The sequence below is a fragment of the Hemitrygon akajei genome, chromosome 3 (assembly GCF_048418815.1).
Source record: "Hemitrygon akajei chromosome 3, sHemAka1.3, whole genome shotgun sequence".
NCBI classification, from domain to species: Eukaryota; Metazoa; Chordata; class Chondrichthyes; order Myliobatiformes; family Dasyatidae; genus Hemitrygon; species Hemitrygon akajei.
Genome location: NC_133126.1, coordinates 133,859,082 through 133,877,536, shown reverse-complemented (window position 1 = coordinate 133,877,536; position 18,455 = coordinate 133,859,082). Strand labels below are relative to the sequence as shown.

At 38.7% G+C, this 18,455-nt stretch overlaps 2 long non-coding RNA genes across 2 annotated transcripts; both read left to right on the top strand.

Moving 5' to 3' along the window:
* Window positions 1–1,907: 1,907 nt before the first annotated feature.
* Window positions 1,908–11,180, top strand: LOC140723958 (uncharacterized). Its single transcript, XR_012098017.1, has 3 exons — window positions 1,908–2,019; window positions 5,183–5,307; window positions 9,512–11,180. It is a non-coding gene; the product is annotated as an uncharacterized lncRNA (long non-coding RNA).
* Window positions 11,181–12,836: 1,656 nt separating this feature from the next.
* Window positions 12,837–18,059, top strand: LOC140725416 (uncharacterized). Its single transcript, XR_012098344.1, has 4 exons — window positions 12,837–13,449; window positions 15,130–15,228; window positions 16,791–16,885; window positions 17,343–18,059. It is a non-coding gene; the product is annotated as an uncharacterized lncRNA (long non-coding RNA).
* Window positions 18,060–18,455: the final 396 nt, after the last annotated feature.

The following is an 18,455-nucleotide window of genomic DNA, read 5'->3' as shown; positions in this document are numbered from 1 at the left end:
ACTCTCTTGGCCCATATCCCTGCAAATGACAGAAATGTTACACCTACCCATTCCCCTCCACCCTCACCTCCACTCAATGCCCCATTCTGTCCTTCCAGGTGAGGCAACTCTTCACTTGCAAATCTTTTGGGTGTCTGTGGTGAACTACATATACCTGTCTGGACTGCTCCTGTGGCTCCTCCCACAGACCCCTGTATAAAGGCGATTGAGGCCTGAGCCCGGCCTCATTCTCCAGGATGTAGTGTTGTTCATTCTTCCAATCAATAAAAGCCGATATCTCGCTTCTTACGTCTCAGAGTGAGTTATTGATGGTGCATCAATGTTGTCAACTGCTTTTGGTGCTCCCAATGCGGCCTCCTCTACATTGGTGAGACCCAACATAAACTGGGAGACCAGTTTGTCAAGCACCTCTGCAAAAAGCAGTATTTCCCTGTGGCCACCCATTTTAATTCCCGTTCCATGTCAATCCATAGCCTCCTCTTCTGCCACAATGAGGCCACTCTCAGGGTGGAGGATCAACACCTCATACTCTGTCTAGGTAGCCTCCAACCTGATGGCATGAATATCGATTTCTCCTTCCAGTAATTTTTTCCTCCTCTATTCCCCACATCTTGCCCCTATTCTTTCCCTTTACCCCATAATCCACTCTGCTCTTCTATCAGATTGCTTTTTTTCCAGCCCTTTACCTTTTCCACCAATCACCTCCCAACTTCTTACTTCATTCCCTCTCCCCATACCCAACTGCCTTTACCTATCGTCCTCTAGCTTATTCTCCTTCCCCTCCCCCTACCTTTTTATTCTGGCATCTTCCCACTTCCTTTCCAGATGAAGGGTCTCAGTCCGAAATCTCAACTGTTTATTCATTTCCATTGATGCTGCCTGACCTACTGAGTTCCTCCAGCACCTTGTATGTGCTGCATCTGATACAACAGTTGGGGTGTGAGGTTGAAGAGACACAAAGTTTTTTTATATTGCAGGTGGTGTATTTGGTATTTATACATGCTGCCTCACTACAATTGAAAAGTCAGGAGTTAGAAACAGATGAACAATTTCTGTCCATTTTTTTAAGTGACTGTTTGCTGATACTTCCTACAACATGTAGAATTTTCTTAAATATACAGCAGTTTTGGTGGTAACTTGTACAATGGTCATTTTCCTTTAACATGTGAATAATAAATGTGGAAGCATTTATGCTCATATTTACTTCGCACATTTCCTTTAATCCTCATTGCAAATGTGACCTGTAGCTTGCTGAATATAATGCTTTTGCCTGGAACACTGTGAACTAAACACCTATCATAAAACCTTTCAAATTACCCTGGAAAGATACTTAAGATATATTTGAAGAAGGTGACAGAGGATACTTTCTGCTGCTAGCTGCAACAGTTACTGTATGCAAATGAAAAGAAATCACTTAAACTTTTGAGCTAGAGCAAATATAGAGTGAACACAATACAATCAATCAGAATGAGGTAAATAGAGCATTATTAAACATCTGAAATGCTCTACAAAGCAATTGCAAGTAGAGCAGATTTTGGACAGACCATGCACTATGTGTCTGAAAGTGTAAAGGCCTGCAAGCAACACAGTCCATTATTAATATGTAAATCATCTCAAGGGTCAAGAGGAGGACGTTTGAATTGTGCTCAGAGAAAATGGGATCCTGCTGTGAATTTCTTGAAATTGCTGCTTTTCCACTTTAATTGGCCATTAACTTTGGTACAGAAAGTCCCTTATTTCACATTGAGTTTAGACTCTTCACTTGTCTTCACAGCCCATCTTTTGCTTAATGTTTTACTTCTTTAATCTTACTGGTTAAGAGTTTGCACCACCTGTCCTGTCGTTGACCACAATCCCAGATGCCATTATCAAATTCAATTTTCAGGGATTTACAGAGCACAACAAAAATTGTGCTGGAAGGAGTGAGGAAGTACCATACGATGCCGCCTTTCAATCCACTATCGGCGTTCGGCTAACAGATTTGCAGCCTCATGGGTAACATGACTAAGGATACCAACGGTAGGAATTACCACTGACATTGATGCCTTCAGAATACCTATTACCAACAAATATGTACTATCAAATACATTTTATAAGAATAATATCAGGCAGGAATCTGACTTTGGATTGCAATTAACTGTTTAACTTACTCTTTTTCACGGTGCTGATTTTAGCTGTTTGTCAGGACAACCTGCCCAGACTTCAAGGTTGAAGATGTGATATTGGTGTATTGTCATAAGATTTGATGTAGGAGTAATGTGGTTGGGAGGTTGTGGTATTGAGTTAGTCAGTGGAATGGAGTAGGGAGACTGGGGGATCAGAGGTTAACAACTAAGTGGATGCCCGGAACATACTGTATGAAATCTCCCTTTAACCATACTACTGATCAACCTGAAGCAGTATTACAGAAGCATAATTATTCCAGGAATGACCAATGATGTTGCTCCTCAAAACAATGTCCCTTAATTTTCCCAGAACTTGCAGGAAATAACATAATTTCATGGGAGAATGATACCAAGTTTTGTCTTTGAATCAAAGGTTGATCATGATGAAAGATGCCCCGTTACCTTTCAGTAAGAATGTGATTCAAGCTGGAAATAGTCCAACTAAATTCCACTCTGGAACTGAGCAACGCTCTCCTTGCAAATACTTCAGAATTATATTAAGTTATTGCCAGTTGCTAGCATTGTTTTTTGAGGAGTGAAGAGTCATTATGGCTTCACGCTCACATTTTGTCAGTCATGGTTTCATGCTCCCATTTTGGATAAATTACATGGGGAGGTGGTTGAGAATCCGAAAGTAGTTGTTGGGTCAATGGATGCAACAATACCTTCACTGGCCTTGAGCATATATGATTATTCTGGGTCTCCACTCCACACATCGACCTTACTTGTACCTTCAACCTCACATAGTGCCTCTCTCTTTGACTTGTCAATTAAGGTTTCTGGGCCTGAAGTGGGGTACTTATCATCATCTGTGCCTTGCCAGGGCTTCCTGAAAGCTGCCAAAACCTCTGCATCAATTTCCATGATCGGATGCAGGCAATGACAAGCATTTGATCAAGTGGTAGAGACAAACTTTAATGGTACTTGCTGCATCCAAAATTGGGTAAAATGTACCAACGAAATAAAATATAATACTTAGCATGGATGAACTATATGATGAGCTGCAATCACAGATTCCATTTACATTGGGTCAAAAGGGTCAGATTAAGAACTGATTACAATATCATAACTCATTTTCCAATGCTATAGAGTTTCATGTTTAACTAACCCCTCTTTCAAACTATTACCATTGCCCAGGTAATAAGCTTCATTATTGCACAACCTGCTTTGAAAGACATAGGTATAAACATTGAAGTATATGCATAGGTATATACTGTACATATATCAAAACGACTGCTCTTCCCCTTCTTACCCCACCCCTTATCTATCTATCTATCTATCTATCTATTTATTTATTTATTTATTTATTATTCTCTCTCTCTCTCTCTCTCTCCCTCCCTCCCTCCCCCCCCCCCACCTTTTTTTCTCTCTCTGTCCCACTCACAATCACTCCTTGACTGCTCTCCATCTCCCTCTGGTGCTCCCCTCCCCCTTTCTTTTTCCTTAGGCCTCCCATCCCATGAGCATCCCCCTTCTCCAGCTCTGTATCCCATTTGCCAATCAGCTTTCCAGCTCTTAGCTTCAATCCTCCCCCTCCTGTCTTCTCCTATCATTTCGGATCTCCCCCTCCCCCTCTCACTTTCAAATCTCTTCTTTCAGTTAGTCTTGACGAAGGGTCTTGGCCCGAAATGTCAACTGTACTTCTTCCTACAGATGCTGCCTGGCCTGCTGCATTTTGTGTGTGCTGCTTGCAATACTTTCACCAGGTTGACCTTAAACATACTTTGTGTGCACATGTGTGTATATATATGTGTGTGTTGACAGGATGTGGCTTTTTAACACAACCACAATTTCCTTTTACTGAATAAAGCAAACAATATGCACTCAGCAATAAGATAAAACAATTATGTTGTTCAGTAAAGGAAGATTCATAGCTGTTTTACTAGAAAATGTATTTGTTCTGCTCAAATGGTGACATTTTAATAAAAAAAATACAATGAATCCTTAGCATACGTTTGACCTGCAAAACATTTCTTGGGCAATACTGCACCATCTCAGTTTCAGACAGGCACTAACATATCGTCAGATTTAATGTTTAAACCTTGAGCTGGATTTTGATCTTATGGCCCAAGGAATCTGAAAAAAATATCTTCCAAACTAATATAATTATTGTCTGTTAATAATTACAAAGATAACCAGAGTTACTGAAAAACCGGCTAAACACTGGGAGTGTGAAAGTGTTTAGTGTGCTGGTAGAGTTCAGTGCAGGGAGTCTGGGTGTCTCTGGAGCTTAAGGGATTGCGATTTGACAAAAGGTGATCACCATCAGAGAATACAGCCTAATCTTCTCAGCAAGTCTCCAAAATGACATTATTTGATGTGCAGACAGGCCCAACACTAAAAAAGCTACTGAGTGACCTGGTGTAAGACATCCATGGTTGGATATTGGATGGTGGAATAGTAAAGAGTTGATGAGGGTCCCCCCAACCTCTCATATTAAAGCTTAAATTAAATTTCCTTACTATGCACCGACACCTTCAATCACTATACACTATGAGGTCATTGGCGTTGTTTTATTTCTTCTTGTATTCTGCATAGTTCGGCTGAGTATTGTGGGCATATTATGTTGGTGACGGAATGTGGGCATATTATGTTGGTAACGGATTGTAGGCATATTATGTTGGTGACGGAATGTGTGGCAACACTTGCGGGCTGCCCCCAGCACATCTGCAAGTGTATTGGTTGTTAACGTAAACAACGCATTTCACAGTATGTTTTGATGTACACGTAACAAATAAACTTGAATCTTGAATCTTGTATCTTGAGTGACACAAAATGATCTGGAATGATCATCATTTCATTTCAGTCCATGGTAAGTAATTTTTCATTGTGTTTCTCGAGAATAAATATTGCCATATTTTCAAAGCCTCCAGATTTGCATAATTACTATGGAAAGGATCTGCAGTGAGACATAACCGTAGTGCTATTGATGATCATTACGGGAAAAGAGAACGAGAATAAGCAAAATCATTGTTCGTCTCCATGGTCATTTAATGCATTAGACCATTTTGTTACAGGGGTCATAGAGGCAGAGAGACTGACAGCACCTCTCCTGTAGCCTGTGACTAATATGAAAATCACTGAAAAGTGGAACTGTGAATCTTATTCACCTTCAAAATGCTCATATCCAGTTCTGTGGAAGGTAGGTGACTAACATCCATGCCAAAGCTGTGTCCCATTATGACATAACTTAATGTGTACTTATAACTTCCCCTTTGTTTCTGCTTTATAGATGCTTAGAGGAGAATCCTAAGAACTGCTAATAGGAATTGATAACAGCTCAATGTGGAAATTAGTATTTTGTTTTCCACTGCAGGTGGGCATCACTAAGAAAGCCTGTATACTTTCTCAATAGTTAGTACTTCACCACCATTCCTGCCCCCATGATGCCTGTGATGCAAGCAACATGTCCAGCCTCTCTGATCCATGGTTTTTACAGCCACTACTTCCAACATCAGATCTAAATTTTATAGACCCTGCCTGTAACACCAGCTGACTTACTCCAATAATCCTTCCTCCTCCCTGTCCCTGGTCTGTGTTCTTGTGGCATTGGTCTGCCTATCTAAATGTCTGTCAATATCTTAATCTCCCTGACAGCAGCCTGGATGTGAAGTCCACAGTTCTAATCTGGGTCATCCATTAAATTCAACAAACCTCCGAAAGTTTTGTACTTTTGACTTTTCCACAAATAAACACTTCACCCTAAAGTGGGTGCTGGGGGCAGCCTGCAAGTGTTGCCACACATTCCGTCACCAACATAACATGCCCACAATACTTCACCCTAAGAGAAAAGTTTCTCTTTTCCAGCATTTGGGCCACAAAGTCTAGTTTTTCTTAATATGTTGCTTTCATACAACACAGAATGTTGAAATGAAAAGCAAAAAAAAACCATCAGTTATTGTTTAATGATATGATTCAGGGAAGCGCAGTTAGTTTATTTTGTATTATTATTTTATATTGTCATTAATTTATTAAAATTATCAATGTATTATAATTATGATATTGTTGATATATTTACTATAATTATTCATCATAATGAATGAATCAACAATATCATTGATCGAAGGAAGTTCATAAATTTAAATTACACTTGCCAGCAGTTAAAATTGTCCAAGTTCCTTGGCCTAGCCTGGAGTCATTAAAATCTAACTGATCAACATTTTAAACTGGTCAACTGAACAGATAGCAAAGACTTAATCAAAAACCCAGTTATGGGGCCGGACATAATCTTATCAGCATCATTGGGAAACAACAGTGAATTTCTAGTCAGGCCATCAGTGACAAAAAAAAAAGCATAGGAAACATGCTTAGAAAGATAACTTCTATTGTTTATTTTCTGCCTGTGGTTCAGTAAGAATATGAACAAACAAAAGACTCCACATAGTAAAGCTTAAATTTTCTTACTCTGTGGTGGCACCTTCAATCACTATACACTATGAGGTCATTGCACCAGCCAGACAAATCTGTCATAGTCTCGACAGGAAGAAGTTCTCGCTGGTTCCAGTCCAATTTCTATTTGTATTGTAAATTAGATCCAGCAGTAAAGAGAGGGGTGAATTGCTCACCCATCCAAATGTGGTTCTGACATAGATTCAGGGCCTCTATATGCAGCAAAATAGGGCAGGTTAGCAAATATCGCTTGGTCTTAGCTCGAAATGTGGAGGAGATTCCAAAGGCACAAGAAGGAGTAAGGTAAGACCATCTAGAACATTCTGACCCACCCATACTGCCATGATGTCATACAATACAGAAGCAGATTTTTCAACCCACCTTGTCCATGTTGACCACCAAACGCCCATTTACACAAATCTCATTTTACTTGCCCATATTCCCATCTACTCCATCCAAATTCACCACTCAGCTACACGTTGGAGCTAATTTACAAAGGCTAATTAACTGAGACGTCCTTGAGATTTTGGGGTGTGGGAGAAAGCCTGAGCACCTGAAGGAATCCTCTTTTATCAGCTGATTCTCTTTGCTTAAACAACAACATTGCATCATGTTATTAAATGACTGGGCCTATCACATTCAGAAGAATTGAATGGCCTTCAGACTCTGTCACAGGAAGAATGTGCAAACCCCACATGGACAGATCTACAGAGCAGGCCTGAACCCAGATCGCTGGAGCAGTAAGGCTGCATCTCTGTTGGCTGTACCATTGTACTAGCCTCGATGTTACCAAGTTCTGAAAGCAAATCCCAGAATTTTATTTTTATATAAAAATTAATATAGCATGTTTTGCATCTTTAAATAATCAACAAGATGCAAAAGAAAAAAAGCACATGTTAACAACTTATTAACAACTTGTTAACAACTTATAAGGTTTCATCATACAGAAACACTGTCACTCTTTCATATTAATGCCTGAACTACTGGTTATTTCCATACCCTTTTGTTTTGATTATAACCTAAAGAGCCCAAAATTAATGAATTTATTGAAGAGAGACCGGCCCAGATATGCTCATTGCATTGGCATTCAGAAAATCAGGTATTATAGGTAGTTGACAGTCCTTTTGGCTGTGACAAATCATGGCACATCACTCAAAGGTTCAAAGTTCAAAGTACTTTGATTATCAAACTGTATATGCAGTATGCAGCCCTAAGATTTGTCTTCCCACAGAGAGCCATGAAAGAAACACCATAAAGCCTATTCAAAGAAAAACATCAAACCGCACACAAAATAAGAAAAAATAATCACACAAATGGCAGAATAAAGAGTTAGAAAATACAGAATATAAAACACCAACCACAAAGTTATCAAAAGAATCCAGGCATATTCAGTCCAGCTCAAGTCTTCATTATCTGCAGGCGACCCAATCAAAATAGTACAACAAGATCAACAAAATAAGGAGTGACCAGAATCCAGAAAGACATCATAACATGAACTGAAGAGCCCAAACCACAACCTTTGTACAGGCCACAGGACTCCGGCACCATCCTCTGCAACAGCAGGCGAGAGGGAGAGAGAGACCGTCTGTACACAGACACCTTCCTCTAGGAACAGCAGGCGAGAGGGAGAGACGGACTAGTCGCCCGAAGATAATCGTCACTGAGCACCCGCCCACATTCCGTTCTCGTCCTCATTGGTTTCTGTTATGTTTTGAAACTTTAAGATATTAAACTAATTCAAAGGAAGATGCAGGTGTCCAAAATGTGGGTCTAACTTTTGGTTTACTTTAAGTGAGGTGCGCAAGTGTTACTTGGTATCATGATGACATATGCAATTCTCATACTTACTGTATGCAGATGGTGCATAATGAATTACTTAAATGAACAAGAATGCTTAGTCATACTATATATGCATATATATGATTACTCAAATATTATTGAAATTTTAAATGCACAACACTCCACACTAATCAGCTATAAACTCCAACTCAATAGAGGATGCATCTCAACTATATACACCATATATTATATCATACAACTATTATTTAGAGACATTTACAGCATAGTAAATTTTAAATTGTCCCATTCCAGCTGAAAGGTTTCACCTCTGTTGAAGCTTTCTTATTCTTCTGGGATAACTCTATTTGGCAGCTGAGACTTGTAGCTGTGAAATAATCTCATATTCTGGGTCTTCCTCCCTGGTAGTTGGAAGAATTGACTGAGACTGCAAGAAGTAGTTCTGACAGCACTGGACATCTTTCTTTTTCTTTTTTTCTCTCTTTGGATCTACTTCGATCCCTTTCTTTTTCTTTCTCACATTCCTTCTCTCTTTCACAACATTCTCTTTCTTGTTTACAATCTTTCTCTCCATCTCTTCTTTCCTTTCTCTCATTTGTGCATCTTGATCTTGGGAAGTTACATTTAGTTCACTGGAGTTCACTATTGCTCCCTCTATGATCTGATCTCTCCTTTTATTTTCCTAATCCACAATATCATCTGGCTGTTTTCATATCTCCATTGACTCCTTTCTTATAGGCCATTCATCCAGCTGGGCTTAGCTCTTTGTGTCTACTTTTAAAAAGAGCTTTTTGTCTCCCACTTGAAGTTCTTGCAGTAACTTTAATGCATGTGGAATAGATTCTGGTTCTTCATACTCACAAAAGCTGAATGCTTGCATCGTTCCTGAAGCTCCTTGAACTCACTTCCAGGTTAAAACCAAGTTACATTTTTAAAGTTTCTCAGATATTTTGATAACAAAAACTGATGTTGATGGAGCTCTGCTTTTATCATATCCATGCTTCCTCTGAGCCGTATGGTCCTTCCTTGGTCCAATGTGCTTTCCAATTAGAGGCTCAGAGGTTAGAACTGTTTGTCCTCTGTTGGGCAATGATTCATGATGTTTGGCATGGAGACAGTTGTGGCATCATTCAGATGTATCTTTCTTAATTTGCTTTCAGATGGCTTCATTGCCGGGGATATGGCTTGCAAATGGCGGATGGATCTCCAATCAAGTTGTAGTAATCTCAGCCAATCACACCACCACAATGCTGGTCCTCCTGTTTTTGCCACATATAAACTCAATGTGTCTTGGTGATTGTTGAACTTCACCATTATGGATGTGATTCCCACAGGAGTTATCTTTTCTCTAGTATGTTCTTAGGTAGCTATCTGCTGGATTCAGTTTAGTATCTTTGAAAAGCTATTCAAACTTATTTTGTGGAATGACTGAAGCAGCTGAACCAGTGTCTAATTTCATTTTAATTAATTTGCCATATTGCATGTCCATTGTTAGTTTTCATATTGTAACCCTCAAAGCCACTCAGTCCTGTGTCACTTTCATCATTGTCAACTTTTCAAAAACAGCAGATTAGTGCTCTTTTTGAACCTTTTTACCTGTATCTCCTCCCTATGCGGTCCATCTTTTTGTCTGAGCTTTTTATGTGTTCTACTTTGTTGCATTTTCTGCAGGTTTTGCCTTTAAATCTGCATTAATCTGGTGTATGTGAGTCCCTGCCACAACGTTAACACAATTTGGTTCTGTTTAGACCAAAATTCCAATTTTGTTCATGTTCATTTTCATGCCTGACTTCAACTCTATTGCATCTGTGCCTGCGATTTCTGGTGAAATGGTAATTTAACTGCTCTATTGAATGTAAGTTAGAAGCTAAGAGCCGTTTTTGAAGGCTTTCTTTTGGGATTCCACAAACTACATGACCTCTTGGTGTATCATTATGACCATTACCAAACTGACAATGCTCAGCCAATCTCGTCAATTCATCCATCTACATTGAAATAGACTAACTTTCCTCTTGATTCTGCTTATGAAACCTAAAGTGTTCTGTAATCAATAACAGCTTAGTTCTAAGTGTTCCTACATTACTTTTACAATAACAGCAAAGCTCATTGCTGCTGGTTAGGCTGAAGTAGTCAAACTTCAAAGCAAACTGTATGCATTTAAACCCAATGAACTCAGAAAAGTGGGACTCACTTCTCATTGGCTATTTCACTTGTTTCAAAATAACTGTTCCAATAGCTCAGTTTACATGAGCCAGTTACCCATTGTGTAATCAAATACATCAATTTTTCTGATGTAGCCAGCCATTTCTGTTATTTTTTATTGATTATTATCATCTAGTACTCATTCTTTACAAACCCATGAATTCTTCGTTTCTCTTACTTTCTTTTTAAAACTCATTCATGTTTTCCCTTCCAAAGAACACACGCTGCTGTGTTTCACCATTCCTCTGCATTATTTTTTAGTTTGAACGTCTCATTGGGCTTGAATGGGTTGGTAGCATCTTGGGTTCATTTTTAAAAAACCTTGTTACCAATGTTTTGTAACATCAAAATATTAAACTAATTCAAAGGACAATACGGGAGTCTGAACTGTGGGTCCAGCCTCCAGTTTACTTTAAGTGAGATATGCATGTATCACGTAGTAGCATGATGATACATGCAATTCCTGAATTTATATATATAAGCCATAATGAATTATTGAAATGAACAAGAATGCTTAATCAAACAATATATATACAAGCTCACTCACATATTATTGAAATATTAAATACACAACACTTTCAATCTTCCTCAACACTTTAATTGGCAAGATCAACAAGAAAAATACAAATCTCTCAATGTAGATCACTCTACGCAAATGTTACCTTCCACATTGCTCACCGTAGCGGTAACAGTCTGTATTTGCACATGGTTGTCATTGCATTAAAAACTTCTATTGCTAAGCACAATGTCCTTTTATTCTGCTGAAGGTGTCTTGCATCCACTGTCATTTCCCGGCTGTGCTCAAACCTGACTCAGACCTGAATGAGTACTTGATGTTATCACACAGGAGCCAAGAGATTCCTGACACTTCTGTGTTACATGTTGTAAAAAGATCAGTTCCTTGCATCCCCTGCATGCTTTCATGTCTGCAAGATTTTCTTACCTATGTTTTTCAGGTCATGATTTTTTGAGTATGGAAGTAACGAAGCTGTAACATTATTTCTGCAAATCTTTCATGCTAATTAATTAATTTGCCTACAGATTTATTTCAATAATGTATAACATCCAAAATAATAAGAATCTTCTTTCCCAAATTTTAAAATTCTATGTAGAAGAATGCAAATGTATGAGAAACTTAAATTCTTCAATGGTTCAGCTGAAGTACAGAAATCAGCTCTGACTGGTTATTCCCATAGTGAACTGTATTTATTCTAAAATGAAAAGTGTTAAGGCTGTCACTAGGGCACAGCTGCAGTTTTCACTAGACACAAGATGGCAGCTGCATGAATCTCAAGCAATCAGAGAAACCACAGCTCTAATCATTCCCTTCATCATGCCTTCAGCTGCTCATAAGGTCTGGAATTCACTCCCTTCATTTCTCAGGTGGTTCTATTTCCTGTCTTTCATTCAATTCTCCATTGAAATCTTCCACTTTGTCAAACTGCTAATCGGGTATTCCTCTGCAGCATTATCTTGAATACGATCGTGTGAGTACACTATCCTATTCAGGGAGGCTAAACAGGTTGGGCCTGCATTCTTTGCAGTTTGAAGAAAGTGAGATGATCTTGGAAAAAGTATCTATGCTTTCCCGGTGTGTGTAATGAATAAACTCTTCTCAGTCTTCTCATACCTGTACCCAGCTGGAACCCCGAGAAGAGTTTATTGCGATGATCTTATTGAAAGAATAAGATTCTAAGATAGGAGAGGGTAAATGTCAAGATGGTTTCATGAGTGGGAGACTCTCATCTGAGAGGACAAAGCTTTGAGATAAGGTGCTGGTCAATGACACTATGGTACATAGAAATTTTTTCTTGTAGTGAATATCTAGAACTTTCTACACCAGAAAGTTGAGATGTTTGTTGTGTATTGATTGAATAAAGGCATCAGCCCTTAAGGTTTCACTCCCAAAGGCAGGTGGACAGCAGAAACAAAAACTGACTCCCATGAAGAAGAGTATGGCTTGAAGGGAGAACATACAGTCTCCCAGTTTCATTCAAAGGGACATGGAGATCCTCACCGGAGTGCCAGGACGGAGGTCATATATATTATGGGGTTCAGATGACCATTTTGGGTCACCATGGGTAAATCCTGGTAGGAAACAGTTCCAGTTTTCTCCACCATTCTAACCATGCAGAAATAAATTGTATGTCCTTGCAACATAGATGAGCTGCATGCTACTTTAGAAATTGATGTGTTTGATTAGTGGAAAGGAAAATATTAGGAATTATTAATTGTCACCTCAGCTCATTTGGCTGTCTTTTGGTTATGGTATTGATGATAAGAATTGTCAAATATAGAAGGTAATGTTTTCTTCAATGTGGAGTGTTATTTTGCAGACTTCTTTCCGAAAATATCTCTCTATGAGTGAATCTCACAACATTTCACGAATTTCATGACACATGCCGGAGATAATAAATCTGATTCCGATTCTGATCCTGAATCTCTCATTATTCATGAAGTTGAAATTTGTTTACACTATTCTGCTGGGACCTGCTTTTTGTATTCTGCTAGGACTTTTTCAATAACCTTCTTGTCATCTTATTCGTCTTATACCTGCTGCCTATCAAACTGCACCTCATGCCCTTCAGTCTCCATGTCTCCTTACTCCTCTGACCCGGACTCAGGTATTCAGATCTAATGAAGGCTGTGTGCTGCACAAACACTCTGCATTACTGGGCAAATCAAGATTTCACTTTTGAAAAAAAAAGATGCTTTTTACAACAATACTGGTGTGTATGTGGTTCTCATTTTAACAGCCCTCAGCAGTCCTGGTGGAACCACAAATTGATGAGGGGACCTGAAGAAATACCAACTAGCCTTCGCCCTAGGATCCAACATTCCAGGAAGTGCTGGAGCTCAAAATGTTTGGCAGTGTCTTGTGTCTTCCCAGAAACAGGTACTTCCTGCAGCACTTCTCATAGTTCATAACCACCCAAACAATAAAGGACTGGATACTTATTATTTTCATGAAATTTCTAGGTTTTGAATGGAAGCCCTTATAGGATAAGCTTTGGGATGGTCCTGCCCGCACACATGGGAAGTCAGCATTGCCCAATGTACCAGCTGTCAGACACTGGAATTAAAATAGATGAAATCATCTCTTCACAAAATGAGTTCCTGGGAGACATCTCTAATGCTGTGAAAAGCAACAAATTGTGAGATCTGCTGTGGTTATTTTGAAGGAACTGCAGAAAGGAAATCAGAAAATCAGCTATGTTACAGGAAATACAATGGAGGGACTTCCCTCAAGTTAGTATAAGGGCATCTGCCTTTCTTACTGCATGTTAATGAGCTGGTGTACAAGGCACAATTTCTAGACACACACACCGCAAGGCAATAGATTTCAAGTTATGTAGACAACTTGCTGAAATAGGTGAATGGGTGGCAAGGTGGCTACAGGACTAAAGGATATCACTCTAAAAGGAGCACAGAAGCAGAGCACAGAGCTTATTTGCTGATATTGTTAATGAAATGGGATGTTGAGGAATCAATTGAAATTATATACAGAAACCTGAACTTTGTAAATAGAAGCAGGTGTGCAAAAGCATGGATGGAACTTCACAGGCCATTGATTCCACCAAAACTGGAGTATTGTATCCTAGTCAGGGTGCTGTGCTTTAGGGAAGATGTGTAGGGAGCTGAAAGTTTGCAGAAGACATTTATCAAGATGACTTAGGAAAGGAGGACTATGGTTATTTGATTGTGAGCAGTAGTTAGGCACATTGTCCTTAGAAATAGAACATCTGATGGAGGTTCAATATTGAAAATCATGAAGTACATTGGCAGAGTAGATTGAGAGGAATTGTTCCCATTGACAGAATCGACAATGACCAGAAGCACAGAGTGAAGATGATTGGTAACAGGATAGATCAAATAGAGCAAAAGCGTTTTAACACAGCCAATAGTAAAAGTTTGTAATGAATTAATTGGGTAACAATAGAGACAGTCAACACTAGTATTCAAAATGAAACAAGTGTCTGAAAGAAAAGAACTTCCAGTGCTATAGAGTAAATGTGGAAGTGAACCTGATGGATTATACTCAAATGGAGCCTGTATGATAAGCCAATTAGCTTTTACTGTATTGATTCAATCTATAATTCTGTCAGTGATGTGAAGAGAACTCTATTCTGTACCAAAATGATAGAGTAAATTGCAGAGGAAATTTTTCAGCTTCATTTCCAATTTATGTGATATTAGAAATAGTACAATAAGGTTTTATGACAACCAATCTTTCGTTGAGAGTCAGCAGAAATCACTGAATGTGTAAAACACTTACTTATTTATTAATTAATTTATTTATATTTATTCAGTAACAGAGCAACATGTAACAGATGGTAAAACTCCTGCATTTTCATCTCTACAATACTCCAAACAGAGATGATTGAAAGAGAATATCTGAGGAACATGCTTTTGGTCCGATACAAAGGCAACATGTTGGCAACTCAGATTATTTATTTTCTGTTATGAATTTGGCAAAATCCATTTTTCTCAGCAACTACTCTATAGTGACAGGCACCATGATATTTCTGAACCAATGCGTCTCATTGATTCATTTAATATATTCATTTAATTTCAGGAAATATATTTTGGAAGAATGTCAACAGCTGCTATATAAGGAGAAATAAAGAGAGGCAAAAATGAGTAAAAGGAGCAGAAATTGTTCAACAATTAAAAGGTAATGCAATTTCTTGTATTCACTGATTAGATTTTTTTGTCTCATTTTTTTGTCTTATTCATGTGAATAAGCTTGAAAGCGTGCAGAGAAAATTTACAAATCTGTTGCTGGGACTTGAGGACCTGAGTTATAGGGAAAGGCAGAATAGGTTGAGACTTTATTCCTTAGAGTGTAGGAGAATGAGGGAAGATCTTACAGAGATTGATGGGGTCTTTATGGATGCAGTTCCTTTCCCCTGACATTGGACAGAACTCGAACTAGAGGTCATAGATTTAGGATGAAAACTGAAATATTTAATAGAAATCTTTCACTCAGACAGTCGAATAAGCTGCCAGTGGAGGTGGTGGATGTGGGTTCATTTTAAGAGAAGTTTGGAATGGTACATGAAGGAGGGAGGTATGGAGTGCTATGGTCTGGATGCAGATAGATGGGAGTAGAAAGAAAAACAGGATGCCAGGGACCGGATGAGCCAAAGGTCCTGTGACTTCGTTGTAGTGATTTGTGATTTTTTTTAGGTTTTCACGCTTTGTTTGCATAATCCTGAGGTTAACTTTTTTAATAATTGCTTTATTTTTATTTTGTTGAACATAAGTAAATGTTTCTGGAACACTGAACAGTACACTAGAGAAACAGACCCTTCAATGGAACACAATACAAAATTAAACTAAGTCCTTTCTCAGATTCAGATTTATTTACAGATAGAATGATAACATCTTGTGATGCACTCTGACACATCATCATTGATGTAGCCCGGAGTCATGGGGTGTTTTAGATCCTTCAACATCAGATATCTTCACTGGCGTGACCCAGGTTTATTTATAAATTTCTCAAAACATACGGTGAAATGCATTGTTTGTATCAAAAACCAACACACCCAAGGATGCAACCCGTGTACATGTGTACATTCTGGCAGCAGCATTGCACGCTCACAATGTTTAACACAACAACACAATCAGCAGCAACAGCAGCAGTGAAACCTTTACCAGCTGCTTCCCCCACCCCCCCGCGCGCGTGTACGTACGTACACACACACACACACACACACACACACACACACACACACACACACACACACACACACACACACACACACACACACACACACACCCTTCAATGATCTGCCTGCGAGCCCAAATTTCTCTATATGTTGCATATTTATGTGTCTATCATATTTCTACTCATTTCTGATTTTTTCCATGCCAGCCCTCCTGCTCTATAATTTCTTTATATTAGATTCTCAGCATTTGCATTAATGTCTCATATCTAACAATTTCTATATTGCAAACGCATGAACATACCAATTAGCAGCAAATGGGCTGCCCAACCCCTTGAATCTGCTCCAGTATTCAGTTGGTAAGTAGTTGAAGTTCTCATCAAATTTGTGATCCATTCTCTGAGACATCCAGGTGGAAGTGAAGATTTCAGCCAGCACCATTTAGGTTTCTTATTTAGTAGCTTGTTGTGCAAAGTTAGAAGTTACTTTCGCTTCCACAATGCAATGATGGCAAGTGCTAAGTCTTCCAGAACATCTGTGTTTCCTGACAATTGTTCTAATATTATAGAATGAAATTTGAAATGGTTCATCTGAGGAATCTAAAACAACTTGGGGTGCTTTAAACTCTTGTCTGCTCTGAACTATGGACTTGGGTAAATAAAGGTAAAAATACCCTTTTTTAGAGTGTGAAGTGTCTGTTGCTGTTAAAACAACTGCAAACTAAACTGTCAGTTTCATTTCCTGTGTGTGGGATAGAGTGGGTGTTAAAAATTCACACAAGCACATTTTACTTCTGCGATTAAGGCACTGTAAAAATCAACTAATGTAAAGTTTTGCAATTCTTTTCACACATCTGCTGCTGAACTCCAAGCAATTAACTGAATAAGAAGTCTGCTTTAATTAAATAGTCAGTTACGAAAATGTAAGTAAGCATATAGAGCTTCTGATAAAGTTACTTCTGCTTTCTTTCTGTGCAACTGAGTCTAAATTGAGCAGGTCAGTGTAATGGATGTGAAATTTTAGATCTAAATGAGGTTTATTGTAAAATGAGTTTTAATGATATTTTATGTTAGTTTAACCATAGTTTCCTTTAATTGTGATTTCTTTTGTTATTTAACAGGTGAATGCAAGAGCTGCATACTGTATTTCCTTCAAGAAGTATATTGAGAAAGTGCAAAGATAAATACTTCTAATTAAAAAACTTACTGAATAGCTCATCATCAAAAAAAAGAACAGTTCTATTGGTTCTCATTGAAGTATGCAACATAAAAATAGGTTCTATAGCCCACCAAGTCAACACTTATCATTAAATATTCTTCTTACACTAACATTACAACTTCAGGCCCTCTGTTGAGGGGGACAATCCATGGCTGTTGCAACCCAGTTGCCTACATGATATGCAAGCCTGGCCAGTATGATATAAAGAGCGAGCTGTTGGCCACGTAGCAAGCTACCATCTCCATGCAGTGATGAATCCAAAGGAACAGTGGAGACTGATGCAGCTGGGCACTGGTGGCAAGGCAGCAAATGCCAGTCAGCATAGGGCTGCTCTAGAGTTTTCCTCAGTGTTTACTCACGAGGCCTTCCACTTGAGTGAGTTTCCTGCAAAACAGAGGAGGGCTTAGTAGCTAAGCCACACGTGAAGCCCAGGAGCTGGACTTGGTTGTCAGAGACTTGCTGAGATGCACACCATGTGGGAGTATTTAATAGGTAGTGGGAGCTTATCCCCATTACCGCCCCCATTTATAATTCAGAATGGACATTGAACCCATGAACACTACCTCATTTTTAAATATATATTATATATTTATTATTGCACTATTTTTGATCTATTCAATATACATATATACCTACTGTAATTGATTTTACTTCCTTAATTTTTTGTTTCTATATTAAACTGTATTGCATTGTACTGCTGCTGCAAAGTTAACACATTTCCTGACACATGCCAGATTTAATAAACCTACTTCCCATTCTGATTCTGATTTAAAGGAACCAATATTACACTAATCCCGTTTTATTTCCTCAACATTACCATCAATTCCTCTTATTTTCTATTGTACACCTACACACTAGGGGCAATTTACTGCAGGCAATTAACTAACCAACATGCACACCTTTAGAATGCTGGAGAAAAAGAGCATTGAGGAAGACTCTATAGTCACAGGAAGAATGTGTAATCTCCGCACACTTCACACCATCTCATTCACTCTTTCCTGTTATACTATCTCTC